A 14,582-nucleotide genomic window follows, 5' to 3' on the forward strand; every position below is an offset into this window, starting at 1 on the left:
CCAGCACACCTTCAACACATCCACAATTCTCACGCAGTTGCTTTTAGCTGCTGGCATTACACGACAGGCTCTTCTCACTCTTTCCTGTGTCTCCCTCTCACAGACAGCGAGCGCACCTTCTTACACACGTCACATACTGTCACGTCATACGTCATATACTGTCACGTCATACGTCACATACGTATACGTCCTCTCCCAGCAGAGAGCAAGGTAGCGGCATGGCTAACGTTAGCTGTGATGCTAGCGCAGCCGCTAAGGTGCGCGCCTGCTCAAGCGTCCTCTGCGCACGGCAAATCTATGCCACGCACAAAATCAAATAAAAAAAGAAGCGCATAACAATTTTCGACACACGGACACCACAGAGAAAACAGTTTTCGTCATCATTGTTCAAATATTGTGACGTCTGTCGAGACGCTTATCTCCATTCGGTGCCACACGTCCACACCATCAAAATGGCAAAAATTTCCAGATCAACACCGTATGAAAAAATTTGTGATTTTTTTAGTTGTGATTTCCTTCTCTGCATGAAAGTTTAAAAGTAGCATATATTAATGCAGTATGAAGAAGAATGTTTTAATGTAGACATGCAAGCCTTGAAAGAACATTTTGAAAATCAAGACTACTTTTCCTGCAAATGGGTGCATTTCTACCCTATATTTTAACTTTAGATTTATTCTCATATCAAACTCTTTTGGCTGTCTTTTTGACACTTACATCAGGCGCCCCCCTCCACACCCTGGATTATAAATAATGTAAATAATTCAATGTGATTATCTTGTGTGATGACTGTATTATGATGATAGTATATATCTGTATCATGAATCAATTTAAGTGGACCCCGTCTTAAACAAGTTGAAAAACTTATTGGGGTGTTACCATTTAGTGGTCAATTGTACGGAATATGTACTTCACTGTGCAACCTACTAATAAAAGTCTCAATCAATCAATCAAAACACATAGAATCATCATACTGTTGTGATTATATGCATCAAGTGTTCATTCAAGGCTAAGGCAAAATATGGAGATATATATTGTGTATCGCAATATGGCCTTAAAATATCGCAATATTAAAAAAAGGCCATATCGCCCAGCCCTAGTTCAATGATGCCATTTCTGTTTGTCACGTATAATTTTGTCTATTTTGTGTTTATCCTTGAATAAACAGGTCAGTTTCTTGTTACCAACCATTGTGTATTATTCAAACTCCCCTAATTCAGCTGGCTAGTTGTTATCAAGAGTATTAAAACACTTTTCAACATGATTCTGACAACTAAGTAGGCTAAATAACTTTAAACTTTAATACATGCTCGGATAGGCCAGTATCGGTATCGGTCAGTATCGGTATCGGATCGGAAATGCAAAAACAATATCGGTATTGGATCGGAAGTGCAAAAACCTGGATCGGGACATCCCTAGTGTAGGTCACATTTATTTGACACAAAAGCAAAAAAGTGATCCACATATGAAAATTCAAAACAAATACAAATACAAAATCAAGCATATTTATATTCAAATCTCAAAAATATATTTACAAATACACGTATATTTATACAAATTCTTGATTTATTTGGATGTCACATTTTTATATCTAAACATTTTATTTGTATATATTTTAAAACCTCAAAAATATATTTACAAATACGCGTTTATTTATACAAATTATTTATTTATTTGTATATTTATTAATATATGCATATGTATTAAAATCATTGATATATATAAGTTGATGTGAGACAATTCTACTTCCATACATTTTCAACAGCTCCCCCCCTCCCTTCTCAGGCAATGTGCTCCTGCACATGTGCAGACTTGATTCCAGAATGATAGACCAAAACAAACCTGTTGGGACGGTTATGAAAAGTTTTTGCAGAGATGAATCTGAGTTACCAGAGTGGAGTGGAGAAGAGGACAAGGTGAAAGAAAAAAATACCTACGTTGTCAACCTTTTTCTCCGAGACACTGAATGTATGTAATCAACACCTCGAGAGCGACTGTCAGTGAAGGAAGTAAGTGGAGAGTGACAATGTTCGTCACAATTATGCGAGTACTAAAGTGCTCGAAATGGGTAATCATTGTAAGTGACAAGATGGCAAGATGGTAATGGCAGGCTCAGGAGGACCTTGAGAGGCACCTTTTTAAAGACAGTCTCGTCTTTTCTTCAAACACGACAACCATCAAGAGCTCTCGTTTAGCCACCAGTCACACACTTTCGTCCTTCTCAATGACAACACCCGGTCCAACTGCGCTAAAAAAATAAAATAAAATAAAAAAAAAACTGCTTACACGTTATTTAATATTGATTACTGTTCCTAATCGATTACAAAAAAGTGTTGGAATCAGGGATACTCAATGTGCAGCTTATAGTGTTAAATTACCATGTTGCTATTGTTTTTGGTCCCCAAATGACTAAATGCGGCCATGCCTACCCATTGCCTGCCTTCTCTGCATCCCGGGGTCACACAAACTGCAACCGCGGACCACTGCAAGAATTACATTATTAAAACAGTGCAAACGCAGCAGATTAACTATGTATAGTTGATTATTCAAGCTTACTTCTGGAGTGAGAATAACAAGTTCAAAGCAAAACTTTGGGTTTTGTGTACTTGGAAGAGCTTTTAATCAGTAAAAACAAACCTTGCAACACTTAGTCCTTTTGTTTGCACCATTTTTAGTGCAGGTCATCTCACATGGATTTTGTTTTATTTGTCATGTTTGCTGAGTCTTTGACATTTATGTTGCCGGAAATTAATTACCGTAAATTACAGACTATAAGCCGCTTTTTTTCTACGCTTTGTAGTGGCTTATATGACAGCGCGGTTGATTTATGGATTTTTCTTTGCTGACGGCCATAATGCAAATAGTTTTTATTAAACACCGGCAAATACACTGAAAAGGCGTGTTACTGTTTGTGTTACGGCGCCATCTTTTGGACAAGTTTGCTCTCTGCAGGCACCGCTTGGTGACCTTACGGCGTTCCCTGCTTTTTGAAACTTTGAACCGGAAGTACAAGTGCCGTTCCGTCTTATAAACGTTCAAAGCGTTTCTACTTGTATGTTTTCTTCACTCATCAGTCCAAGCATTGTTTGTAAGTTTTACAATATAACTAAAACAATTCTTATTTATTAAACCACCCCATGTGTGATGTCTGTAGGAGTGTCGTCATGCATATTTGCACATACTATCGTATATAGTCCGGTGCAGCTAATATATGGAAAAATATATATATATTTTTCCTAAAATTTAGTGGGGGTGCTGCTGATATACCGGTGCACTCTACAGTCTGGAAAATAAGGTACCGTATTTTTCGGAGTATAAGTCGCACCGGAGTATAAATCGCACCTGCCGAAAATGCATAATAAAAAAGGAAAAAAACATATACCGGTATAAGTCGCACCGGAGCCCGGCCAAACTATGAAAAAAACTGCGACTTATAGTCCGAAAAATACGGTAGTTTTAAATGTAATATACTGCTTTATTTTTTCCCGGTTTCCCATGTTTGGATTAGGAAAAAAAAAGCTAAGGGCTGACTATAACTTTAAATCCATGTTGACCATTATAACCTGTTAGAATACTTGTCTGTAAGTTATCACAAAACACTTTGTGTTGAAATGAGTTCCAGGCAAGAAGACAAAAAGCAGTCTTTGAAACCTACCAAGAGTAAGGCTCTTAAAAAGCCACTGTGTAGGGAGGGGGAAAGCAAGATGAAGGTGTTCCTGTGTTCTTTCATGTATGGTAATTAACAGAAAGATATTGTTCTAACCAAAGGACTTCAAAGCGGAGAGATGACAGGATCTGCCCAATTTCCAGACGACCTCTTTTTGAAGTATTTTACGACCTCTTTTTTAACTATTTTACGAACTCTTTTTGAACTGACCTTTTCTGTGAATTGTTTACGACCTCTTCTGTGAACTTTTTGCGACCTTTGTCCTTTGGAAACAGTGGTGGCCAGGTGGTCGGGCATAGTCCAAAAGAAAAGAAGGAGGCGTGCAATCTTTTGGCAGGCGTGCTGAGATACTGTACAAGGGTACAGTGTACAGACGACTCTCCTCAATATTGAGTCCAAATTGAATTCTGTCTCTGCTTAATTCTTTGCCTCTTGTCTTGTTTAATAGATGTCATCAGTGTTTGAACCTGACATAACCAGTGACTGATTGACTGATTTGCTACTTGCAGCCACAACGAGTCACGTTTAAGGATGCGCAGGCTCCTTTTAGGACATCTCTTCATACTCAGTGTGGTATTAAGTTATTAATGCTCCCCAGAACCTTCCAAGGTTATTTACACCCATTCACACATCCCCCTCACATGTCCCCCTTGCCAACTGGTACAGGAGTTGGTAAAAGATAAGAGTACCACAAAATACACAACTCTTGCGGCTTGGACAACACGAGGATTTAGTCTGCAAACACAGAAGCATCGTTCTGCGTGTGCGGAGACTCTCCAAGATGCACTCATGCCCATCTGCTGCTTTTGGATGCATAAATATGGTACACGTGTAAACCTGACAGATATTTGCTTACATCAACACTCACAGAGTAAAGTAAGCATAAGCTCACAGCCACAAACACACTGGTACCCAGTGCTAATAACATTACTATTTATTTATGGAAAACAGATCACTGTAAAATATGTTTGGCTTTGAGTTTCAAAATGATGTCATTGTTTTCCTCTCACATTTAAATAAAGTGTATGTGTGAAGACAGAGTGCTTTATCATAAGTGTGTATGTGAATGGATTAGGGTTGTACGGTATTAGTATAGTACCGCGATATTAATGAATCATATTCGGTACTATACCGCCTCTGAAAAGTACCGGTCCGCAACCCCGCACCCCCGTTGTCGTCACGTCGTGACATTGCTGGTTTATGAGCAGAAGAGCATGTTCGGCAGCGCACAATCACGGAGTACTTACAAGCAGACACAGTGTGTAGACAGAAAAGGGAGAATTGACGCATTTTGGTCTAAAAAAAAATTAAAGATAAAGGTGAAGTTATAACACTGAAATGTCCTCAAGAAGAGGTGCTTTAAGACAGTGATTTTCAACCACCGTGCCGCGGCACACTAGTGTGCCGTGATATATTGCCTGGTGTGCCGTGGGAAATTATGCAACTTCACCTAATTGGTCCAAAAAATATTTTTTGCAAATCAATAATCATAATAATGTGCCGTTGTCTAGTGCCTGTGCTGTGTAGAGCTTGGCAGGGTAACCATGTAATAATACTCCATATCAGTAGGTGGCAGCAGGTAGTTCATTGCTTTGTAGAAGTCGGAACGCGTCGAGGATGGTTTGTCGTGATCCCAATAGGCAGAGCACAGCGGGAGACAGCGTGCAGGTAAAAAGGTATGTAACGCTTAAACCAAAAATCAACAAAAGGCAAGTCCCGCTAGGAAAAGGCACTGAAGCATAGGGATGGCTATGTAAAACAAAAGTAAAACTGAACTGGCTACAAAGTCAACAAAAACAGAATGCTGGACGACAGCAAAAACTTACAGCGTGTGCAGCAAAGACGGCGTCCACAAAGCACATCCCGTACATGACATGACAATCGACAATGTCCCCTCAAAGAAGGATAGCGTACGCACAACTTAAATAGTCTTGATTGCGAAAACAAAGCAGGGGCGGGGCAATAGTGCTCAAAGGAAGGCGTGAAGCTGCTACAGGAGAACACCAACAAAACAGGAAGGGTCACCAAAATAACAGCGCAAGACAGGAACTAAAGCACTACACACAGGAAACAACAACAAACTCAAAATAAGGCATGACAACCTGGTGGAGTTTAATTTTTTAACCTTTTCTGCTGGTGGTGTGCCTCCGTATTTTTTTTATGAAAAAAATGTGCCTTGGCTCAAAAAAGGTTGAAAAACACTGCTTTAAGATATGCCTAGTTTTAGCTATTTCTAAATCATTAATCTTCGCCTCCATGGCGACAAATAAAGTATGTTTCTTACAAGTATCATTATCACTGAAGGACGAGGAATAGCTAAACATGCTTCACTACACACCGTAGCTCACCGCCGTCAAAATGTAAACAAACGCCATTGGTGGATCTACACCTGACATCCGCTGTAATGATACCAAGTACAGTGGCGTATCAAGTCGATACTACTATGAATGCGTCGATATTTTTTGCCATCACAACATATATATATATTTTTTTTTAACATTTATATTATGTTTATAAACTCAGGAAATATGCCCCTGGACACACATACTTGCCAACCCTCCCGAATTTTCCGGGAGACTCCCGAATTTCAGTGCCTCTCCCGAAAATCTCCCGGGACAACCATTCTCCCGATTTCCAGCCGGACTTAAGGCACGCCCCCCTCCTGAGTGAGGACAGCCTGTCGTCACGTCCGCTTTTCCTTCCTATAAACAGCGTGCCGGCCCAGTCACGTTATAACATCTACGGCTTTTGGTGAGTGCACAACTGCACACACAACAAGAAGGAGACGAAGCAGAAGAACAGAGAAGAGACAGTCACGGTGACGACGAGTGACAGAGAATAGAACGAGGATGGACAATTCAACCCTAAACTCACTCCTTTCCTGCAAATTGAATTTCACAGATGCTGCCCATACCTATGCTCCTTTAAAGGCTGTGCTACTGGCTGCAAAGCATCGCACTTTCAAATACAACAATGAGTAGATGAGTGTTATGTGTGTGTATATGTGTAGATAAATGAACACTGAAATTCAAGTATTTATTTTATTTATATATATATATATAATAAAATACACATATATATATATATATATATATATGTATATATATATATATATATATATAGCTAGAATTCACTGAAAGTCAAGTATATATTTTATTTATATATATATATATATATATGTATATATATATATGTATATATATATATACATATATATATATATATATATATACATACATATATATATATATATATATATATATATATACATATATATATATATATATATATATATATATATATATATATATATATATATATATATATATATATATGTCTTAATAAGGTTATCCAAAAAATAGTGCTCGATACCGTAGTAGAGCGCAATATATGTATGTGTGGGGAAAAAAATCACAAGACTATTTCATCTCTACAGGCCTGTTTCATGAGGGGGGTACCCTCAATCGTCAGGAGATTTTAATGGGAGCATTCGCATACCATGGTTTATATAGGGCACAGAGTGGGTGGGTACAGGCTGGCCTAGGGGCGTGGTGATTGGTTCATGTGTTACCTAGGAGGTGTTTCCGTCTATGGCGGCATGTTGTTACAATTTCGCTGCGCTTGTTGAGGGATGACAGGTCTGGACGGTAGATAATAAACAGTTTCTCTTTCAAGCATAGGTTGCATCTTTTATTACCACTATTGTAAGGTGTGCTGGATGCAATAATTTGCCATAATGTTGAATATTCAATAACATGGCAAATTCTTGCATCCAGCACACCTTACAATAGTGGTAATAAAAGATGCAACCTATGCTTGAAAGAGAAACTGTTTATTATCTACCGTCCAGACCTGTCATCCCTCAACAAGCGCAGCGAAATTGTAACAACATGCCGCCATAGACGGAAACACCTCCTAGGTAACACATGAACCAATCACCACGCCCCTAGGCCAGCCTGTACCCACCCACTCTGTGCCCTATATAAACCATGGTATGCGAATGCTCCCATTAAAATCTCCTGACGATTGAGGGTACCCCCCTCATGAAACAGGCCTGTAGAGATGAAATAGTCTTGTGATTTTTTTCCCCACACATACATATATATATATATATATATATATATATATATATAAATATATATAAGAAATACTTAAATTTCAGTGAATTCTAGCTATAAATATACTCATTCCCCCCTTAAACCAGCCCCCCCAGCCCCGCCCCCCATCCCCAAATCTCCCGAATTCGGACGTCTCAAGGTTGGCAAGTATGTGGACACATGAGGACTTTGAATATGACCAATGTATGATCCTGTAACTACTTGGTATCGGATTGATACCCAAATTTGTGGTATCATCCAAAACTAGGGATGTCCGATAATGGCTTTTTGCCGATATCCGATATTCCGATATTGTCCAACTCTTTAATTACCGATACCGATATCAACCGATACCGATATCAACCGATATATGCAGTCGTGGAATTAACACATTATCATGCCTAATTTGGACAACCAGGTATGGTGAAGATAAGGTACTTTTTAAAAAAAATCATAAAATACGATAAATAAATTAAAAACATTTTCTTGAATAAAAAAGAAAGTAAAACAATATAAAAACAGTTACATAGAAACTAGTAATTAATGAAAATTATAAAATGAACTGTTAAAGGTTAGTACTATTAGTGGACCAGCAGCACGCACAATCATGTGTGCTTACGGACTGTATCCCTTGCAGACTGTATTGATATATATTGATATATAATGTAGGAACCAGAATATTAATAACAGAAAGAAACAACCCTTTTGTGTGAATGAGTGTGAATGGGGGAGGGAGGTTTTTTGGGTTGGTGCACTAATTGTAAGTGTATCTTGTGTTTTTTAAGTTGATTTAATTTTTAAAAATAAAAAAATAAAAAAATAAAACGATACCGATAATAAAAGAACAGATACCGATAATTTCTGATATTACATTTTAACGCATTTATCAGCCGATAATATCGGCAGGCAGATATTATCGGACATCTCTATCCAAAACTAATGTAAAGTATCAAACAACAGAAGAATAAGTGATTATTACATTTTAACAGAAGTGTAGATAGAACATGTTAAAAGAGAAAGTAAGCAGATATTAACAGTAAATTAACAAGTAGTTTAATAATTCATTTTCTACCACTTGTCCTTAATAATTTTGACAAAATAATAGAATGATAAATGACACAATATGTTACTGCATACGTCAGCAGACTAAATTAGGAGCCTTTGTTTGTTTACTTACTAATAAAAGACAAGTTGTCTTGTATGTTCTCTATTTTATTCAAGGACAAACTTGCAATAAGAAACATATGTTTAATGTACCCTCAGATTTTTTGGTTAAAATAAAGCCAATAATGCAATTTTTTGTGGTCCCCTTTATTTACAAAAGTACCAAAAAGTATCGAAATAATGTTGGTACCGGTACCAAAATATCGGTATCGGGACAACACTAATTCTCACACACACACTGATGGTGACACCTGATTGTCTTACATAAGGTTTGTGAATTATAGGCAAAATTCCCCCAAAAAGTGCAGTTCCCCCTTTAAAGGTAGCGGCAGAAAGAGTAACAAACTAACTGTAAAACAAAAACAAAAAAACAGCTTGAGAGTACAAGACTAAGTTCAGAGTGCAAGGCCACATCACATCAGCAGGCAATAAGTACTGTAAGTAGCTACTCAGTACTCAGAGAAGAGAGGCCCCCAGGCACTCTGGGACTTCTTTCCCAGGGCTGTTTCTTTGATGAAAATTAGCTGTCAGTCATCAGATGAACACAACATTCATCCGTGACTCAATGGCCTTTTCAGAGGAAGCAATGGGAGCGTTAACCACCCACCTTGGCGAGACATCAAGACACGGAGAGATAAAACAATTACACGTCTGGAGACTGCAAAAAGAGTCGACACGGGGCCGATGTGTGCGAGTGCCAAAGGCTGACGTTATGCAAAGTACAGTGGCGCATAGTCGGACACGTACACTCGCACACTCGTCTTGTCACCAACTTTTTGCGTGCTTTTTGTGTCAGCCTGCCTTAAATATTTATTTTGCAGCAGATAAAAAAAAAAGGCATTACATTCAGCGAGTAATGTCAAGTGAAGAAGGGGACGCTTCCTCTAAAGCACGGGGGCCGGGCCGCATGTTCTTTCCGTTAAGTGGCTGTGCTGGCACCTCGTTTGTAACCGCGAGTCAAATGAGATTTGAAAGCGACACAGGCTGCATTTTACAGACTGCGAACATTTCAAATCATGCTCAACCACAGAAGGGCCACTCAGTGCTTGATGTAGCATGGAGAGTAAATAGAACAAGCTATTAAGGTCTCAAATCAAATCTGCGGCGCTGACACCTAAATTGCGGGGAGTCGTTCTTCCGGCCAGCCCTTGTTTACATTATAAATTATATGAGGACTTTTTGTTAATCCTGCAAAAACCAACAAGCAATCTCAACGGGCAGACTCGGGCCGAATACAAAACATGTCGCCCGCTGTTATGCTGTGCGCTAGAACCATACTTGCCAACCTTGAGACCACTGAATTCAGGAGGTTGGGGGGGTGGGGTTAAGGGGGAGGGGTATATTTATAGCTAGAATTCACTGAAATTCAAGTATTTTATTTTTATATATATACATACACATACCTGCCAACTTTTGAAATCAGAAAAACCTAGTAGCCAGGGTCCAGGGGCCGCAGGCCCTGGTAGGTCCAGGACAAAGTCCTGGTGGGGGGTTCCTTCGCCCCCCTACGCAAAATGATTATTAGCATTCAGACAGGTTAAAATGTTGCTAAAACCATCACTTTTCTATCAGTCACAGTGACTTTTCAAAACAAAAATATTACAGCAAAAATCATATGGGTTGATTGACATGTTTATTCTGTAAGCTAACTTCAATAGTTTGAAATTATTTTGACAGTTAATGCCAGTTATCCTGTCAACCTTTCACAAGACTTCAATTTGTTAATTGAAAGTATAAACAGTATAAACACTTTTTACAGTAAACAAATGGTAAAACAGTACTAAACAATTCCATTAAAAAAAAAATTGGTGTCATTATTAACTTTCTGTCCAAGCTTGTATAATCTACTGCCTTGTTCAATTGTAAAAAATATTCTGTGCCTAAAATTCACATTTCTATCACAATTATCATACTGTAAACATGGTAAGCTAACTTCATTAAAATTAATAGTCCTGTCAATAGCATGGAATTACAATTCAAATGTAGTTTTTTTGTAAACCTTTCAAAATAATTCAAAATATGAAAAATTAATGAAAATTAATTTAAGCCATCAGACACTTGAAAAGTGGCACATCACATCTCTAATGTAATCATTTTAACTTTTCAACAGAAATAGCACTGCAAAAATATTAAGGACATACTTCTGTATTTTGGTAGTTATGCTGTCAACATTTAACAAGATTTCTTCAACTTGGACTTGAAAGCATAAATAGTATAAACACTTTTAACAGTATAACAGTACTAAACAATTCCAATAGATAACATTGGTGTCATTACCTTTTTGTTTGCTCAATTATTGCCTCCGTAAATAAAACTTTGGCATTTATCACATCCAAAGAATCTGTTTGGGCGACGAAAAACGTTGAAAGTTTTCCACTTGTATCGCTAGCAACGGCATTAGACTTGTGTTTTTTTGTCCCAACGTGGTCTTTTACATCGCTAATTCCTCCGTGTCCGATCGAAACATCTTGTCTGCACAAGGTGCAATTCGCGTAGTTTTCACCCTTTTTGGAACGGATAATTATTCCCGGATAGGCTTTTGAATATTCTTCACGGAATGACTGCAGTTTCCTTTTCGGTTTAAGACTCGTATGCGATTTTTCTCCGGCTGATTCCATGATCGTTCGCTTGTTTGGAAACAATGGCAACTGGTGCCTCGGGCTTGGCAGCGGTGCTATAAATAGCCTCGCGCATGGCATTCGGAATGGCTCAATAGGAAGTTACGGGAAGCACTGGTAGGGCTGGGCGATATGACTAAAAAATGTATCACGATATAAGAGTTTCATATCAGTCGATATCGATAATTATTGATTAAAAAAAAAAATATTCTAAATAAAGACCAGGAGAAAAAAGGCTGAATTTAAATACTTTTATTTTAAATATAAGTAGGTAGCATGTCCTTCGCTAATTGATCCACCACTGCATCCGTTATTTCTTTATAACGTTTTGAATTTTTGTCATATGGCACTGCTGCCGAGTATCTCTCGATGGTGGTCTGTTGTTGCCGCTTCGGTGCTGTTCCACTTGCACCGGCTGATATAGATGGTTGTGGTTGTTTGTTACTGCTGTACTCCAGCGGGTGAGAGCGGCTCAGGTGGTAAAATAAGTTTGTCGTGTCCCCAGACTTGGTCGGGACGACGACCTTGCAAAGTTTGCAGACAGTATTACTCTGATTCGTATCGGACTTAAAAAATCCAAAATACTGCCAAACTGGTGACGCGACGTTTCCTTTTTTATTTACAATTTCCTCTCGTGCCGCCGCACTCATATTCCCGTTTTGTTTCACTCCTCGTCGTCAGCTCGCCGTTGTTGCTTTTTTTTTTTCCTGTTGGCATTTCCCAGAATGCCTTGCGGTTCAGGCTCGGCCGTGATAGGTTGAGAGGCCAAAGTCCTTCCTCTGCCTACACCAGTGGTTCTCAAACTTTTTTTGTCATCCCCCACTTTGGACAAGGGGGAGTTTTCAAGCCCCACCTGCCCCCATCGTCCCAACAGAACGTTAATGCCAAGCTTAACATTTTCAAATTTATTGAACATCAAGTAACATCAAGTTGTATACATTCAAACTCAATAACATAACATAACATCAAGTTCAATAATAAATAAAATAACTGTGCAGCTGTGGTATAACTTGCATCAAGTTCAATAATAAATAAAATAACTGTGCAGCTGTGGTATAACTTGCATCAAGTTCAATAATAAATAAAATAACTAAGCATGACTGACACCAGGTCTATTGCAGCGGGGAGAATGAGCTGCTCAGCAATTGTGTGAGGTGTCATGTACTGTTTTGTCATGTCCGAGCCACCGTAGCATGTGTTCAGTGTGTGACGTCACGGGAGGGAGGGAGAGTTTGGACTCTCGAAGTTGTTAATAAACGGGAGCGATCCGAGGCATTGAGTTGAAACGTGTTGCCTGATTATTATTAAATTAAGACACCTAAATAAGCACATAGGTGAAACCGAGGACATAACATGTGTTTTTTTGCATTGTGCAATTCTGTATGCAACTCTATATGAAGCCATTTGAGCGTTACTGTTTACTGATGTAGCTTTTACCATGCGCTTCTCCTGTTGACGGTACTCTGTCAGTTTTCTTTGAAAGAAATCAAGTGGCTTATTGACGTGATTGGGGTGTGTGGTCTCGAGGTGTCCCTTTAATTTGTTGGGTCTCATGCTGTCTGCTGCTAGCGCTTTTAGACACAGAACACACAGGGGTCTCTCCTCTACCTCCACCACCACTGCCGTGAATCCAAGAGCAAGATACCCTTCATCATATTTTCTTTTCGGTTGGCTTTATGGTTGATTAGGCCCGTCAGATTTGTGTTTTTCTGCAGGCTCTGGCTCTGGCTCGACGACCTTTGAGGTGCCAGTCACAAATGTATCCATTTTGTGTAATTGTGGTCCACACATTAGCCTGCTACCGATCCGCGCGAAAGTTTGATCCGCTTAGCCCCGCCCCCATTAGTTACTGTTGCTATGTCTGTCAAACTTTCGCTCCTACCGAAAAATTTAAAGCCTACAGGAAAAATAAGTAATTTACATTTATTTATATAGCGGATTCCACAGACAGAATCACAAAGTGATTTACAGTGTGTATAGAAAATGAAAGCATAGTAAAAAAAAAATCTAAGTATATAATTTTTTTTTAAATAATTAAAGTGAAATGTCCTCCCGTTCCTCGCGCCCCACCTGTCATGTCTCTATTCCCCACCAGTGGGGCGCGCCCCACACTTTGAGAAACGCTGGCCTACACCCCCCAGAATGCCGTGCGGTTCCGGCTTGGCATTTCTTCCCATTTTTTCTAACAGAACTCAGTGAAAATATCGAACGTTCTATCGACCCCATTTTCTATTGATATTGATCACATGTCTATCGCGATATATATTGTTATTATTTTATCGCCCAGCCCTAGGAAGCAGTGTCGATTGTCATTGTTGTTACGCGATTTCGTGAATAAAACTTAAAAAAAAATTTAAAAAATGTAATTAATGAAAAACCGTATTTTTTATCACTGCAACCGTAACCCGGAATAGGTTGATGAAAACCGTACTAATTACGGGAAAACCGGAGTAGTTGGCAGGTATGCATACATACATACATACCGTATTTTCCGCACTATAAGGCGCACCTAAAAACCACAAATTTTCTCAAAAGCTGACAGTGCGCCTTATAATCCGGTGCGCCTTATATATGGGTTAATATTAATATTAATTTTCATAAAGTTTCGGTCTCGCAACTACGGTAAACAGCCGCCATCTTTTTTCCCCGTAGAAGAAGAAGAAGCGCGCGGTGCATGCTGGGATATGTGACGTTTCATTTCCATTTGTGTGTTTATGTAAAGACCCCAAAATGGCTCCTATTAAGTGTGTTGTCTGTCTAATTATAAATAATGCAGACGAGGCGTGTTAACTGAGTTCTCAACGTTTACTCACAGCGTGCTCATAACCACATTCTAACTGCCAGCATACAACAACGCTTCTCAGGGCTACCGCGCATGCTCGTCACTATCGTTGCATGCTGGGTAGTGTAGTTCTTATATTTGCTAGCTCATAACATCACATAAAGAGACACGCTTACGCGCTTAATTCAATACTCGCCGTCATTCCGGGTGGATTGACAAAAGACCTCCAGCCGCTAGATATTGGTGTCAACAGGGCA

General features: G+C 39.0%; 1 protein-coding gene across 2 annotated transcripts in view; it reads right to left on the minus strand.

Moving 5' to 3' along the window:
• The window catches only part of LOC133623099 (transmembrane protein 132C), a 397,905-nt gene that overhangs the window by 244,394 nt on the left and 138,929 nt on the right, over positions 1-14,582 (minus strand). The window contains exon 1 of one of the 2 annotated variants that reach the window (XM_061986092.1): positions 5,491-5,527. The exons of the other annotated variant lie outside the window; for it this stretch is intronic. The gene's annotated coding sequence lies outside the window, so the exon portion shown is untranslated. Of the gene's footprint in view, positions 1-5,490; positions 5,528-14,582 lie in introns of those variants that run through there. 2 annotated transcript variants of the gene reach the window in all.

The sequence above is a fragment of the Nerophis lumbriciformis genome, linkage group LG12 (assembly GCF_033978685.3).
Source record: "Nerophis lumbriciformis linkage group LG12, RoL_Nlum_v2.1, whole genome shotgun sequence".
NCBI classification, from domain to species: Eukaryota; Metazoa; Chordata; class Actinopteri; order Syngnathiformes; family Syngnathidae; genus Nerophis; species Nerophis lumbriciformis.